The sequence below is a fragment of the Thamnophis sirtalis genome, unplaced genomic scaffold (genome assembly GCF_051295495.1).
Source record: "Thamnophis sirtalis isolate CommonGarterSnake01/CBP01778 unplaced genomic scaffold, rThaSir2_p1.2 scaffold_2, whole genome shotgun sequence".
Lineage (NCBI taxonomy): Eukaryota > Metazoa > Chordata > Lepidosauria > Squamata > Natricidae > Thamnophis > Thamnophis sirtalis.
This window is the reverse complement of record NW_028261382.1, coordinates 14,407,962-14,425,340: the sequence shown is the minus strand read 5'-3', so window position 1 is coordinate 14,425,340 and position 17,379 is coordinate 14,407,962. Positions and strand designations below refer to the sequence as shown.

At 41.4% G+C, this 17,379-nt stretch overlaps 1 protein-coding gene across 1 annotated transcript in view; it reads left to right on the top strand.

Annotated features, from left to right (window-relative positions):
* AGBL1 (AGBL carboxypeptidase 1) overlaps nt 1-17,379 on the top strand; it is a 418,457-nt gene that overhangs the window by 55,298 nt on the left and 345,780 nt on the right. The gene's annotated exons all lie outside the window — the stretch shown is intronic.

Genomic DNA, 17,379 nt, shown 5'->3' with positions numbered 1-17,379 from the left:
TAACAGTCTTCATCATTGCGTTTGGTATGCTACTTCCTAAAGGGCAGCATTGTTTAAATGTTATCTGTGACAGGCATTAGAAGAAGGCAAACATTCTCTGAACTGTATGGGTAAGATTCTTGAATGTATTTGATTGACTAGTGATAACACAGAACATCAACAGGTGAGCTGTTGGCATTTTGGATTGTTGCATTTTGCTCACAGGAGAATGTTGACTTGCAAACATGTAGATCCAATTCTACATATTAGAATAGAATAAGCTGGGGGTCTTCTGAATTTATTGTACAAGATGGGCAAGATAGAAGCCTTGCTGCCTTCTGTGGTGCTTAAACTAGAAGAAAATTGTTGTATAATATCCCATAAAGTTCAATGGAAATCTATTGTTGGGTGGATGGTATAAAATACATGTATTTATAATACATGGCTGCCAAAAAAGCCAACACAGTTCTTGGCTGCATAAACAGAGGGATAGAATCAAGATCATGTGAAGTGTTAATACCACTTTCTAAGGCCTTGGTAAGGCCACACTTGGAATACTGCATTCAGTTTTGGTCACCACGATGTAAGAAAGGTGTGGAGACTCTAGAAGGAGTGCAGAGAAGAGCAGCAAAAATGATTAGGGGACTGGAGGCTAAAACATATAAAGAATGATTGCTGGAACTGGGTATGTCTAGTTTAATGAAAAGAAGGACTAGGGGAGACATGATAGCAGTATTCTGATATCTCAAGGGATGCCACAAAGAACAGGGAGTCAAACTATTCTCCAAAGCACCTGAGGACAGGACAAGAAGCAATGGAGGGAAACTTATCAAGGAGAGAAGCAACTTAGAACTAAGGATAAATTTCTTGACAGACAGAACAATTAATAAGTGGAACAACTTCCCTCCAGATGTTCCACTGGAAATTTTTAAAAAGATGTTGAATAACCATTTGTCTGAAGTGGTGTAGGGTTTCCTACCTAAGCAGGGGGTTGGACTAGAACACCTCCAAGGTCCCTTCCAGCTCTATTCTATTCTATTTTTGGAATAAGAATCAGAGTGGAAGGCTGATGCTTTCAAATCAATGTCGTGGAAGGAAATGCAATAAAATGAAACAAGAACCACTTTTGATTAACCATATGATTTGGGTATGACTCAACATTTTAAATTTTTTTTAAAAATAGTTTAAAACTGATGGCAATCAGTCTCTCTCTCTCTCTCTCTCTCTCTCTCTCTCTCTCTCTCTCTCTCTCTCTCTCTCTCTCTCTCTCTCTCTCTCTCTCTTTCTCTTCCTCTCTCTCTCCCCCCTCCCTCTTTCATTGCAGTATGAAGATTCTAGCAAACCAATTATATTGTCTTCATTGATAAATATATCTCTTTTGGTAGACATGCCGTCTCAAAAGACTAGTTTGAGGCAGTTCTGTCTTATTTTTTCAAAGACAGCAGGGAACGATAACGGAGGCAGTTATGTCAGATGGGAAGACAGTGATCAATAGCCAATCCAGTTTGTCTCCTGGCTCCGACTTCTTTGCCATAGCTAATCCAAGATCTGCTAATAAATGGTGCAGGGGTTTTTGTTGGAGAAGATTAGTGCTTTTCTTCATTGTTTCCCTTGACTACAAGCTAGGCATAAGCCTAGAATTATCAAGGTTAAGTTACAAGAAGGTTGATTTTAGTTGAATGTTTGGAGAAATTCCTTAGTTACCAGCTCAGATCCATAATAGAACAGATTGTTTGGAATGCATAATAATTTCTGCTGGAGGATCTCAAGTAGCCAATGAATTGTTTTCACAACACCAAAGTAGGCAATTGTAAGAGAAGTGTGTGACTTAAACATTGTCAAGGCAAAACAGAATCTGGCATACAAAATATAATGCAGTGACTTCAAGATGCGCACCTCCTCTCAGTTACTTTATAGTTATATTTTAGCAGCAGTGCAGAAGTCATTGTGTCCTTCTGAGATGCTTGTTGATTTCTCAAATCTAATCTGCAATCCTGTTGATGGCCTGCCATTTAAATTCTGAATAGGTATTACTTCAGCTCAGCCTTTGTGGACTTCTACCCATGTCAAATTCTAATTTGTCATCTCAAGGTTTGCAGTAATTCCTTTTCCTATAGGAAGGAAGGAGCTGATTTTGGGGGCTGATATGACTTACTTAGCTGCCAAGAAAATAGTATTGGCAACACACCCTTTTTCCCCTAGTTGCTCATCTCCTACTGCATGCAGCTTATCTGTCTTTGCCCCATTCAATCAAGGTCATTTTGAGAATCAGCTCCTTTGATTGTTGGGATTTCAACTATTTACTAAGCCAACTAGCATGTAAGTAACAAGATACACATTGCTATTTATTTCACTTAGTGCCAACTCTTGGGTTATTCAAATGAAAGCTCATCAAATGTCCCAGTTGATCTTATTTGGGAAGAATGCCAAATGATTCTCCATCAGAAATAGGACTTGTCTATCTTTTCTGATCTGGGACCTAAACTTTTCTGCTGATTTTAAAAAGAAATATGCTATATAATCCTTAATGAATAAAAACCACTGATGCAATCCTTCAAAGAACTGTCAATCTAGTTAGGAGGCCTTCTCAAATTTAATAAGGGGAGTGAGTGACAAGAGTTTCTGGTCCTAAAGCTGCTTAGCAGGATTGTGCACTGCTTTGAATTTGATGGAATAAAGGTGCTTTGGGGTACATAATGCATGCACATAATACCTACCTGTGGTTCACCGACAAAAGGGCGAACGACAAAACCGCGCCCGACTAAACCGTGGTGACAAAACCGCGTGTTCTAAAGTGCTCTGACGAATGAGCGCTGAATCGCGCCGACAACAGCGCGGCGACAGAAGCGTGCTGTAAAACTAAACCTAACCCTAAACGTAACCCTAAACATAACTCTAACCCTAACCCTAAACGTAACGCTAACCCTAACCCTAAACGTAATGCTAAACGTAACGCTAACCCTAACCCTAACCCTAAACTTAACCTTAAACCTAACCCTAAACCTAACCCTAAATCTAACCCTAATCCTAATCCTAACCCTAACCCTAACCCTAACCCTAACCCTAACCCTTACCTTAAGTTAAATCGGCTTTCTGTCTCTGCGCTGTTGTCGCCGCGCTGTTGTCGGTGCATTGATGACCGCAGTTTTAGCGATGCGGTTTAGTCGGGCGCAGTTTTGTCGTTCGCCCTTTTGTCGAGTCACGCCTACCTGTAACTCCTTAAGCCAATTATAGCTTTCCCCAGGATCACACTGGAACTGCATGACCTTGGGAAAAGACGACCCGGCTGCTTTAATAAGCTGCAGACAAGTGCAGTGTGCTTGACCCCATGTGCTTTTTTTTTTTTTTTTGCTTTCAAATCCCAGACACTGAACAGCACCTATGCTTCCTTGATAATTTATGATAAGCATAGGTTACTGTCACTTCTGCTTAGTCTCAAAGGATTTCAGCAGTTCTTGTTCCTCCATGAATCAAAGCAACAGAGGCTATCTTAGACAGGGCTGACAGAAGGCCCCGTGTCACTATTCATCTTTGCTGTAAACCTTAGCCAGGGTAACAGGTGGAAGGCCAAGGATCACCTCAACAGAAGAGGAGGAGAATAGGAAGTGCCACGGGATCTATCTCCTTGTATTTTCAAACTGGGATGTAAATGAAATCACAGCAGGTGACAGTCCCGAGCTGACCTTGGTTGACTTCAAGAATGCTGACAGAAATCAGGGTTCATTTGCCTTTGGACACAAGGCAATCAAGAAATCCCAAAACTGGATAGTTGACTAGAAAATGGGTAAAAAAAAATAGTTTGGAAAAAGACAAGAGCAAATCATTTCTGTATTGCTTTCAAGCATTGGGAAGGATCATGTGCATGGATCCCATGCAAAAACCAAGTTCTAAAACATAAGCACAATTGTCTAGTTGCTGGTAGCTTTGCAACTCTCATTCCCAATCCTGCATGCAGGGTTTAGAACAGAACATTCTGCTTTTAAAAGGACCTGCTTTCTTGAAAAGCATGATTGCAGACATAGGCAAGCCTGCCAACAAGTATTGCTTTCCCACTTTAAACATTTCTATTTTCCTGATGCCAGAGATTTTGTTTGCCCCCCTCCCTTTTTAAGATGAGGAAGCATGTGGTTTCTGAAAAAGTGGGCAATTAGATCCCAAAACTGAATGAAGCAGGATGATGCTAAAACGGTTTAAATTCCAACAAACAAATCAAATTAAATCCACACATTTCATGATGATGCACAATATGTTGTGTTTTATTTTTTTCCTTCTGTTACGTTCCAAATTAAAATTCACTGCCAAGGGATGGTTTCGGATTTATAGGTTGTGCAGCTTGTTTTATATCTCTGGTGGGGTGGATACAAGATTAATCTCTTTGCTGCTATAATTAGGTTAGCCCCACACCCAGAAGTCTTAATGAAATTCGTCTGGGAAAAAAATTATTTGGAAAAAAATATAGCTAATAGCATTTGTTAGAACCCACAATGTCAAAAAGATAGTGTAGATGCCATGATGTCATTGCATGTATGACACTTGCCAATACTTGCCTCATTTTGAATTTGATAAAAGCACATCATTTGCATTTGTCATGCATGTGATGTCACTTGCCCCCTTACCCAAGGTGGCGCAGTGGTTAAAAGCAGCACTGCAGGCTACTGCTAGATCAGCAGGTCAGCGGTTCAAATCTCACCGGCTCAGGGTTGACTCAGCCTTCCATCCTTCCGAGGTGGGTAAAATGAGGACCCAGATTGTTGGGGGCAATATGCTGACTCTCTGTAAACCGCTTAGAGAGGCCTGAAAGGCATATGAAGCGGTATATAAGTCTACTGCTATTGCTATTACCCATTCTCTGTGAAGGCTAATGAATCCCCACAATCTTGAGTACTCTTGGCTGTAGTTAAATGTATTTCCGGGAGGCTCACAATGGCTATGTGTGTTTATGTTATGCTACAAAATCAGTAAGGGTGTATGTTGGCTCAGCAGTTAAAGCAGTTGTCAACCATGAAGCTGGCAGAGCCTGGGTTCGAGACCCAAGCATCACCAATAGGGTCCATTTCTTTGCCCCAGCTCCTGCCCACCTAACATATCAAAAAACATGCCAATGTGAGTAGATAAATAGGTACCACTTTGGTGGAAGGGTAACAGCATTCTGTGATCCTTCGTATATGGTCATGCTGGCCCTATAACCATGGAAATATCTTTGGAGAACACCAGTTCTCTCGGCAGAATGGAGACTAGCATGACCCCTGACACAATGGGACAGGAGAAAACTTTACTTTTACAAAGCCAATGTATTCATTGCTGGGAGTTTCAGATTGCGTGCGTGTGTGTGTGTGTGTGTTGAAGTGAGGGTTTCCTTTTTATTTTATTTTTTTAAGGTATAGTAAGTGTTCTGACCCCCCCGGCCTGTGAATAAACCAGAACACAGCCTTGGCTGTTTGCCACTGTTCAATTACTAAGATAACGAATCCTTTGGCTGAGGGCCCAGGTAACTCACGTTCAGTAGAGTAGCTCTGCAGCAACCCAGATAGTTCAAACGAAGCAACGCAGATAGTCCAAACAAACAGACACGACTAGAATACACAGATAGATTTTCTTAATTACTAATTTGAACGGTTGTTTCCTGCAAATGTCCCTTCCGAACACCTCACCTATAATCTCTCTTGGAAGGGGCCAATCAACAACTACTTGTGCTTAATCATCTTCTGTGAGTCTGCCTATGGGGTTGCTGCTTCCGTTTCTCAGCCCTTCTCAATCTAGCATCAGGGATAAACTGCCTTTGATCCTCCCCACTGCTCCATGCCTCAGGTGCCTCCTGGTGGCCAACCAGCCTCTCTGGTCCCTGCTCTGAGTCTGAACCTTGCCCAGGGTTCTCCACATCGTTCAGGGCAGACTCATATGGTTCCTCGCTATCCGAGTCCATCAGCAGCTCAACCGGATCCTGCTGGGCCCACAACAGTAAGCCTATTTTAGCTTACAGTAGTGTTAACGAGTTTCCTGCCTCACTATGAAGGGAAATTAACATTGAGTGCAAAGTCAGACTATGTCCTCAGAGATACAGGAAGGGGAGGGAACATTTGTATATGAAGCTCGGACATATTTTGCCTATTCCTACTGTAGTGCTTAGGGATGCGATGGCTCAGTGGCTAAGACACTGAAAGGTTGGCAGTTTGGCAGTTCGAATCCCTAGTGCCTTGTAATGGAGTGAGTCCTGAAAGCACGTAAAAATGTAAATAGAAAAATAGGGACCACTTTGGTGGGAAGATAGCATTCTGTGTGCCTTCGGCGTTTACTCCTGCCGGCCACATGACCACGGAGACGTCTTCGGACAGCGCGGGCTCTTTGGCTTTGAAACGGAGATGAGCACTGCCCCCTAGATTCGGGAACAACTAGCACATATGTGCGTGGGGAACCTTTAACTTTACCTTTACTTTAATGCATGGTCAAGCATGTTTCATTCAGTAAGCAATGGTCCCACAGACCATGATTTAGTGTGAAATGCAACCTACCCAAAATCTCTTGAAGAGCACTGAATGGGCTATATTTTTCATTTGACTCAGTGCTCCCCTGCTGATAATGCTAAAGATGGCAATCATACTAAAAGTTGGATGGAAGATTTGTACTCATTACTTTGCCAATAGTTATTAACTTGTTAACCTGGATGGCTTGGCACACGGGGAAGTAACATCAGTAAGATAAGTATATAAAGCATTGGGTTTCAGCTGTATACCTTGGGCTGTCTGAATGCACCAGTGAGTTCTGAAGATGGAAGCATTTTCATTAACACACTTCCTGATGAATCTCTGTTTTTATATCTGCATCGTTTCTTTCTTTGAACACCCAGCTCAACTTGTAATAAGCAATAAAGCCCTATTTTATAGAAATGCTCCTTCGAGTTGACGTGATTTCCCTGCCAAATTTTGTGTTACCAATGCCATGACTGTGTAGCAGCAAAAGCAAAGAGGAATTGGAGAAGTGGAAGGGCAAGTTATGGTGGGAAAATAGATGTTTTCAATGAGTTTTTGGAAACAGAGATAATGAGCTTGGAAGCAAAGCTGAAAGAGACAAAGGAGATGGGTACCGGGACATGCCTGGCAGATTGTGCAGATTGATTCTGGCACCAGAGAGTGAAAATGAGTTTGGTTTGGGAAAGAGAATATTCTCTGGTCTAAATTTGCATAGGTTGCATGTCCCTTCCAAGGCAATTGGATAACAACTCGGTTCCACCACAAAAGCGCGTAGGACAAAATCGCGTTCGACAAAAGCGCGCTGTGACATCATCACAGCGCGACGAAAAAGTTCGAAAAATGTAAAAATAAAGCGAAAACCTTACCCTAAGCCCCCCAAACCTAACCCTAAACCTAACCCTAAACCTAACTCTTAACCTAACCCTAAACCTAACCCTAAACCTAACCGTTAAAGTAACGAAAAACCTAACGCTAACCCTTAACCTAACCCTAACGCTAACGCTAACGCTCTAAAGCTAGCCCTAACCCTTACCCTTACCCTTACCCTAACCCTAACCCTAACCCTAACCCTAACCCTAACCCTAACCCTAACCCTAACCCTAACCCTTACCTTTATGTGAATCAGCTTGCTTTAATTTAATTTTTATTAATTTTTATTTGAATTTTTCGATCTTTTTCGTCGCGCTGTGATGACGTCAAAGGCGCGATTTTGTCGATCACGCTTTTGCCGTCCGCGCTTTTGACGGGTCACGAACAACTCTAGATGCCAAATACTCAACTTATAACCCCAACTGAGCCCAACTTTTTCTGTTTCTGAGCAAGACAGTTGTTAAGTGAAATTTGCCCCATTTTATGCCAAGTTGTTAAATGAATCACTGCAGTTATTAAGTTAGTAGCATGGCTGTTAAGAGAATATAACTTCCCTATTGACTTTGCTTGTCAATTAGTCACAAAATGAGTCCGGGTTAGGGTTAGGGTATATAAATGTATCTTATGTGATTTTCCAAGGTAAACAGTTTATTAAAGTCTTTTCTGGAATCCTTGCCATCTCCAGGGCTGCACCCAAGGCCATGTTTAATAGTCTAGTAAGGGTTGGCCAAGAGGGACATGGTAGTTCAGTGGCTAAGACATTGAGTTTGTTGATCAGAAAGTTGGCAGTTGGCAGTTTGAATCCCTAGTGCCACGTAATGGAGTGAGCTCCCGAAAGCACGTAAAAATGCAAGTAGAAAAATAGGGACCATCTTTGGTGGGAAGGTAACAGCCTTCCGTGCGCCTTCAGTATTTAGTCATGCCGGCCACATGAACATGGAGACGTCTTTGGACAGCGCTGGCTCTTCGGCTTTGAAACGGAGACAGGCACCGCCCCCTAGAGTTGGGAATGATTAGCATATATGTGTGAGGGGAACCTTTTCCTTTAAGAAAATATGACTTATGAGTCCTTTCAAGTAGACTATCTTATGTGTTCAGCTATATTTCTCTTTTCCTTTGGAAAGGTAAAAACTCTTGATTCTCATATAGGTTATAATAGGAAAGAAAATTGTCAGGGCTAATATTTTTAGTCAGTAATTCACTATTTGGAAAATAAAAGATATTGTTAAAAAAAAGGGATGGCCAAGTAGTGACAGAAACAATATGCACATTCCTACTACAATACATTTGTCAAGGCTCTTCACATCACTCATTCCTCTTGGGTTGTTATTGAGGCTGGCAGTGCCAAGTCAGAGATCTATCAACAAAATACTAGAACTGAGTTTTCTTTAGTTTGGTTCCAGGTAGAAGTTGAAAACTTTGCTGGGGTGGAAGAGACGTTCCTAAAAACATCAACCCAAAAGGAAGCTGCAGCAAAAACACTTTTGCGAAAGGTTGCTCTCCGAATGTGTAAATTGGATGGGTTTGTTTAAGTAAAAGAAATATTTATTTGGGCCTTTCAAGGCAATTTGCAACATCACAATGTCAGCTGAGTGCAAGCTTGTAAAATCAAAATGCATTAAAATAAGGTCTGTAAAATGACTTACGGGCAGGATAGTTTGAAAATAAATGAGAAACCTTGCAAAACGATGGTGATAAAATACTAACCTATCTTTTTAAAATTGTCATACTTTTGGGGATTGGGAAATGGGGTATTTCGGCCCCATTCTGTTCCCTGGGTAAATGAGGGCAATTGCTGACAACCTTTAACCAGTCCTTGCAGTTGGAAGTAAAGACAAAATGATATGAATAAAGGAGGAGAAGCCAAATGTACCACCTCCAAAAGTGTGGTCTTCAGCTTGCAAATGGCTCAGCCCATAGCTGAGAAACACTTGCCAACTTTGTATCTGCCTCCCTACCGAGTGATGCTCAAGGCCATAAACTGCATCTCCCCACAACCTTCATTCTCAACAGCAATTGGTACAACTATTATCTCCCAGCTGGTCCAGATGTGATGGCCCACAGCTTACATGATTGCTTGCTAGCTTTAGCGCTGGAGTCTTCATGATGTCCAAATAACTGGAATCAGGCAACCATATGGAGCTGTGGTGGCGCAGTGGTTAGCAGACAGTAGTGCAGGCTGCTTTTGTTAACTGCTGGCTGCTGGCAGTTCGATGCTCACCGGCTCAAGTCCATCTTTCTGAGGACCCAGATTGTTGGGCGCAATAGGCTGACTCTGTAAACTGCTTAGAGAGGGCTGTAAAGCACTGTGAAGCAGTATATACGTAAGTCTAAGTGCTATTGCTATTGGCATCCTACTTGGCACATCTCCTGATAGTCTGCCCCTTATGATGTGCTATGGTGTTGGGGAAGATGCCATGCTTCCCTCTGCTCCCCTCATTCTCTACCTTCTGGCCTAATGGGTGAAATGCATTTGATATCAGTCCTTTTAAACTCCTGGAAGGAAAGAACCATTTTTTCATCTTACCCCCCTGCTCTCATCAAGGACTGTGGATATGCAGGAATTTGATGTTGCCTTTGTGATCTTCTGGTGGTCCTCTCCATTGTCATCTATTCCAATTCTTTGGTCAGGGATTCATTATCCATGAAATAGTCTCCTGCAGTTTCTTCTTATCTTGCTTTGTAAGCTGATCTCTTCTTCTTTTTAAAAGTTTGTCTCCAGCTCTCTACATTCATTCAACTGTTTTCAAATTAGTTTTGCTGCATGCTGTCTCCTCACAGATAAGCTTAAAATGAGGTCTCTTATCTCTTGTACATCAGCCACCAGTGGCTTGAGAACACTTTGCATTAGGTTCTCTTTTGATGGGAATATCCTTTATCAACAAAATGCCTTAAAATATGCATTGTCTGAAGAATACAGAAGTTTATAGATGAGATTAGGGTTCAACAGCCAGGGTACAATAAGGTAGGTCTTAATTCAAGACAGAAGCTTCTTGAATCTTTGGGTTCAAATGTTGTAGTAAGCTACTCTGATTCTTACTCTAACGATATAGAAAAGTCTTATTTTGCATACTGAATAAATCTGGGAAATTAAGATGTTTCTTTGCACAAATTTCTTTCCCCATCTAAACAGCAGAGTATGTTACATGAGAGAAATCTAGTTGGCATCAGACATGGCAGGCATTCTTCTTCTCCACCTAGTAGTTTGAAATCTTATGGGACTTCTGCAAATCATTGGAACAGGATCTTTCTTTATTACAGTCCTTGTCCAGTCTTGTAGGATAATCCAATTTTCATTTGGCATGGAGAACAATGGCGGATTCCCCTACCCACTCTTGTTCGGAGTTTGAGTATATTTAATTTGCTAGCAGCATTTGTCAGCCTGCTTCATTGTGTATAATTCAGTCTGTAATTTGGAGAGGCTTCAAAAGCCTTTTGTCATTCAGAGCTCTGTGGCCAGATTGCTACAGGTTTTTCTTGCTCCAGTGGTTTTTAGATTATGAAGAATCTTGTATCATTATGTCAGAGAAAATGAGCAGTCAATCTGTTAAAGAATTTGTAGAGTCATCATCTTCACTAATTAATTTATTGATTAGCCAGCCAATTGAACATACACACACACACACACACACACACACACACACACACACACACACACTCAGTATATATTCTTTTGAGATTTTGGAATGATAACCAAACAAACTAATTATTGGGAAAAAACAAAATCCAGTGCGTTGGTTAACTTTGTTTTTTTTAAGTATGCTACAGTTGGCTGAGTTCACGTATTTCAAGCCATTGATCACGATTACAAGATATAATTTTAGCCATTGTCTATCCACTGCAGGATGAAGGCCGCTTCCACATGTTTCCAGCCCATACAGTCCTCATCTTTCTTTTGCAACTGGGCCCACAATACTTGTTGATGTCATTGATCCATCTTGTTTTAGGTCTGTTTTGTGGATCAAGTGGGATCCATTCTATGACTGCCGTGGTCCACCTGCCATCAATTCTTCTTGCTATGTGTCAAGCCCATTTCCATTTCAATTCTTTTACTCTCTTGATGATATTGAATACTTTTATTTGTTCTCTAATCCATCTGCAGGTCTTTCTATCTTGCCTTGTAATGTTGAGCATGTATCTTTCATTGGCTCTTTGTGCCACAGATAATAGACCAAAAACAAGCTAACCTATGAAGTCTTAAAAGGATGGACCAGACCACGTATTGGCAACCTTAAACACCAGAGGTGGGTTCCTACCAGTTCGCACCAGTTCGGCAGAACCGGTTCGTCAAATCTACCGAACCGGTTAGAAGAGGTTCCACCAGTGGACCCGGAAAGCAGCCCACACCTACAGAAGAGGTTCCAAAAATTTTTGAAACTCACCACTGACACACACACACACACACAGAGAAAGAGAAAGAAAGGAAGAAATAAAGAAATGAAAAAAAGAAAGAAAAAGTGAGAGATGAAAGAAAAAAAGGAAAAAGGGACAGAGAGAAAAAAGGAAGGAAAGAGAGAGAGAGAGAAAGAAAGAAAGAAAGAAAGAAAGAAAGAAAACACATGGCCAGCAAGCCACTCCCACCAGGTCATATGGCCGGCAAGCCACTCCCACAAAGGAGGCCACACCCACAGAATAGGTTCGAAATTTTTTTGAAACCCACCACTGTTAAACACTCAAAGAGCCACAAAAGTCCTGAACAAAAGCCCCCTGTTCACTTGTGGAGCCAACCAGAAGTCTGGTTCCCCGCGGATAGTCTCCTCTTGGTGTGGTGTCATTTTTGCTCTGCCAACCAGAAGTCTGGATCCCCCATTATAGAGTCTCCTCCTAGCATGGATTCTTTTTCCTCTGCCAACTGGAAGTCTGGTTCCCCCACCATAGTCTCCACCTAGCGGTATGTCCTTTTTCTTCTACCTATCCTAACCAAAAGCCCTAACCCTAACCCTATCAATTGTGGAGCCGATCGGTGACAGGGAGCTGCAGCAGAGGGATGAAAGAGCCACATGCGGCTCCGGGGCCATGGATTGCCGACCTCTGGAACAGACCGTCCACTCAGGCATGCAGAATAAGAGTACATCAGGATGGACTGTAACATTAGAATGGAATTAACTCAGGATCTGGCTCTCCATCATGAAGATTTCAAGCCAATAAATAATAGAGTTAGACTGGGAATGAGCTTTCTGTATCTTACCTTTTTTGTCCCAGTTTCTTGTAATTTTCAGCTTGATAAATTATAATTTAATACCTAGAATCACTCATTCTATGTTTGTGAGACATATTCCAATCCCATCAGTAACATGCACTATGCCTCAATGACTCAAATTTATCATGGGGAATGTAATTCAATGTATGTAAAAAGCTGACAGATTTGGGAATATTAGGCAATATTATTTGTAAATTGTCTCTATTGAGATATATACTTTTACTTCTATGTTGTGTGTGCCCCTCCCCTCCTGTCAGGAATGAAATCCACACCCGAAGGTTAAATTAAACTGATTTATTGCTAACCATGCCTATACACAAGTATCCTTCTCAACTAATGGTTAATACTTGCTAAGAGTTAGATACGGGTGAATGGAATTCACAGGGAGGTTGGAATTAGTTGTCTTGTTGCTAGGTGGCTACAGATTCTAGGCTGATCTCTCTTTTAACTTTGCCCTCAAATTCTGCCACTCTTCCTATGCCTCTTTGTCAAACACTGTAGATTTATAAAATAAATGAGACTTGCTGGAAACGATATACAGAATACTGATGGGAAGGCTGTTAATAAAGTTTACGAATCAAAACTTTGGTGTTAAGTTTTGCCATGTGTCTTTTCTCATATAAAAAGATGAAGGCTGTTCCTCTAGCCAGCATATGGTCTCTTTCCCTTATGTTTAGACTTTTGTTTTCTCTCTTAATTTTTCTCACTTTTCAACAAACATCCCCATACATTTCTCAATTATCCTTCCATCACCTCCTCCCACTTAGCCAGTAGTGTTAAACCAACATTCAAAGTGTTTGTCCCCTGGAATCTAGAATCATGAAACAGGTTTGGGATTAGGAGAGCAGGAAGATATCACCATACTGAACATATTTTATGGAGAAACGTCTCTAGAATGGAAATGGCCTCAGTATGGAGCTACACTGTCTTAAGATGTCTTATTTCAAGAAGAAGACATGGCTTTAGAGAAGGACGGCTTCATGTTTGGGGCTCCTCAAGTCAGAGCAGATAGTGTAGTTTTAAATTCATTCTTCAAGTTAAAGAGTAATGGCCCTAATCTCCCAAAATCTCCAACTTGGTAAACATGTTGATTGTGGTAATAGTTGTGCCAGCAGCTGGTATCCCAATGCTCAAACTGGTTAATATTGCACTGGCCAACTCTCAATAACGATCTGGTTGTTATCTCTCCCTCCAATGACAGTGACCACACCCCTGTTTTTCAATCAGCAAAGATCCAGCAAATTGCATCAGCCCAGCTGGCTCTTATAAGTTATTTTTTTTGCTTTTACGGCTCCAATATATTTGTGCGTATAAAACAAGGAAGGAGCAGTAGCCTTGAAACAGGCTGATGTTGGTGGGAAAGGCTAGAATCTCAGTTCTTCTTGGCTGTAGAGTGAACTTGCAATGAGAAAGAATTGAATGGCAATGAAATATTTATTTTTGGATGCAGCTCAATAATTGGGTTGGGGCCAAGGGTAATGTGAATCAGTACAGACTTTGTTTATAAAGAACTTAAAGGTATATCAGTTTCACGCTGGTATTGATTCCAAGTGACTTCATGGACACGGGGACATAGTTCACTCAATTTGTTACCAGCTATTTCTGGGATGTCCAGAAATATGCATCGTTTTGGTGTTAGTTAAGCTTGATGTTTTTTTTTTCTTGCAAACATTTGTTTGCCTGTTACGACGGTTGTCCCTTATTCATATGTTGATTGCTGGGTGTGCAATCAAGAACACTCTTAAGATGAAACAATGCAGCCAATCAAGCCAAATCAGAAACAGGTTCACAAACTATAAGGCAGGTGGGAAAAACTGCCCCATATAAACTACCAGCAATCCCAGCTCTTAAGTTAAAGCAATGATGTTATTATCTATTTTGGTAAGAAAACATTTGCAAGGAGAAAACCAAGCTCAGCTAACACAAAGTTCCCAACATTTCAATTTTGAGCTGCATACATTTCCCATTAATTTGCTTCCATTTCCCATCTAATGTGATGATGAACTTATCCATTCAGTCATGTTCAATTCTTGGGGATTTCGGGGGGGGGGCAGTCCTCCCCACATCTTCCAGTCTTGCATTACTTTTTGGGTCATTATATGCCCCAGGTGGTGTCAGCTTTGATGGTGTCCAGCTGCTGTGTTCTTTGTTTCCTTTACCACTAACTTTTCCTAGCATAATTGCTTTCTCCAGTGAATTCCCCTGCATGACATGGCCAAAGCAAGTGAGATGCAGTTTCGTGATATGTCTTCTAGTGACATGTCCGGTGTCATGTCCTCCAGTATTTGGTTGTTAGTCACCTTTGCTGTTCAAGGAATACACAAGAGCCTTCTCCACTTCCACAGTTCAAACGAGTCAATCTAATGTACAGTGCTGGAATTTTTTTTGTAGTTACCCATCCACATTCTTGTTAGGCACAATGCTGCCTAACTTTTGAATTGAAATGAAGCATGTGTCAGGCCGGCAGTTAATTTCCTTTTTTAGAATCTTTGGCCTGCCACACTTTCTATTAATTCACTATGCTATTTCATTAGTGTAGTAGTTGGGAGGGGGGAATAGAAAGGAGTAGAATGGTGGAATGTGTTGTTGTCATTCTTTTCTAGAAGCCCAAGGTCATCTTTTGTCTTTGCACCTCTGCACCTGACCGGAACCAGCTGGGTGGAGATGCCAGCGTGACCGAAGAAGATTGGACCACGTGATGGATTTATGGGTGTGGGGATAAGATCATGAACTTTCAACTGGGTGGAATCCCAGGATGTTTCAGATTTGGGATTCCACAGGCATTGCCAACGTGTCTGTCTTATTAAATTGGAAATTTAAGGATACCTCTGCCTTGGACTCTGATTTAATTCTGCATGATATTTGGTACGCTGACAGCATGTTTGCTGCAGTGGTTAAAGGCATTGGATTAGAAGGCAGGAAATCCTGAATTCTAATCTTGAATAGAATAGAATTCTTTATTAGCCAAGTGTGATTGGAAACACAAGAATTTTGTCTTTGGTGCATATGCTCTCAGTGTACATAAAAAAACAAGATATATTTGTCAAGAATCATAAGGTAGAACTGCAGAAGATATCGGGGAGCTGGTTTGGGGGTATGACCAGCCTGGGTCACTTCCGGTTCTGCAACTCACCATTACTGGTTCGGCCAAACCGGGAGCAACCAACCTCTGGTTACAGGGTACAAATAAGCAATCAGGAAACAATCAATACTAATATAAATCATAAGGATACAAGCAACTAAGTTACAGTCCTGCAGTCATAAGTGAGAGGAGATGGGTGATAGGAATGTTGAGAAGACTAATAGTAATGGTAATGCAGTCTTAGTGAATAGTTTGACAGTGCCAAGGGAATTATTTGTTTAGCAGAGTGATGGCATTCGGGGAAAAAACAATTCTTGTGTCTACTTGTCTTTAGGAAAAAAAATTAGGAACAAAAGCCAGCTGGATAACTTTGGGCCACTCGTATACTCTCAGCTCTAGGAAAAAGGTAGTGGTCACCCATTTCTTAAATGTTGCCAAGAAAACTGCATAGATTTCATCACCAGAACTCAGGGTTGACTTGATAGATGATTATCACAACAGATATATCTCTCATAGCATTTTGCAGCCTTCCTTTAGGAAGAATGGGGAAGGGAAAAGGGATGGATGAGATGAATGGTGTGGAGCTCCTGAGATCCCCTTTTCAACTCTACTGGGTCCAGCACTTCTCGGATGCCTTTAAAATAATGCCCATTTCAAAAACCTCAGTTTAAGGTTTTATTTTTAAGGTTTTGTGTTCAGTTCTATTGATAAATATAACAACTGGCTGAAACACAAGAACATTAGTCAATTTGAATTAGTTATGATAGCAGTGTTCCAGTATGTGAGGGACTAACACAAAGAGGAGGGGACCAACCTATTTTCACCAGAAGGCAAAACAAGAAACAGATGGAAACTAACCAAGAAGAGAAGCAATCTGGAATTAGGGAGAAACTTTCCAACAGTGAGGACACTTAACCAGTGGAACAACTTGCCATCACTTTAAGAAGAGACTGGACAGCCACTTGTCTGGAATGGTATAGGGTCTCCTGCTGGATCAAGGGGTTGGACTGGAGGATCTCCAAGGTCCCTTCCAATTCTGTTATTCTGTTAATAGCAAGCCTAGATTTGATGTGACAATTAATGCCAAACAGAAGCATTAACAGAGACAAAAGATCTGAAGACACTCTGTCAAGAATAAAATATTAACCCCAATTACTTGGGCATTTGTACCAACTGCCCAGGGCAGATTGGCTAATGCTAATGCAAGGGCTCCAGGTCTAATTGTCTCATGGAGCCAAGCATTAAAGATGAAGCCTTCCAAGTCCATAAAGGTAAAGGTTCCCCTCGCATATATGTGCTAGTTGTTCCCGACTCTAGGGGGTGGTGCTCATCTTTGTTTCAAAGCCGAAGAGCCAGCGCTGTCCGAAGACGTCTCTGTGGTCATGTGGCTGCCATGACTAAACACTGAAGGTGCACAGAACACTGTTATCTTCCCACTAAAGTGGCCCCTATTTTCCTACTTGCATTTTTACATGCTTTCGCACTGCTTGGTTGGCAGAAGCTGGGACAATTACAGGAGCTCATTCCGTGACATGGTGCTAGGGATTCAAACCGCCGAACTGCTGACTTTTCTGGTCGACAAGCTCAGTGTCTTAGCCACTGAGCTACCATATCCCATCCAAGTTCATAAGAATGCCAAAATGAAACCTTTTCTTTGGAGCTCTTCTATCAGTTTGCAATTGCTGGGAGGGGAACCACAGGAGAGATTAGAAAGCCAAAGGTTACTGAAATTATGGAAGAAAATGATCTTTCCCTTTCCCCCCTCCCTTCTTCTTTCCTTA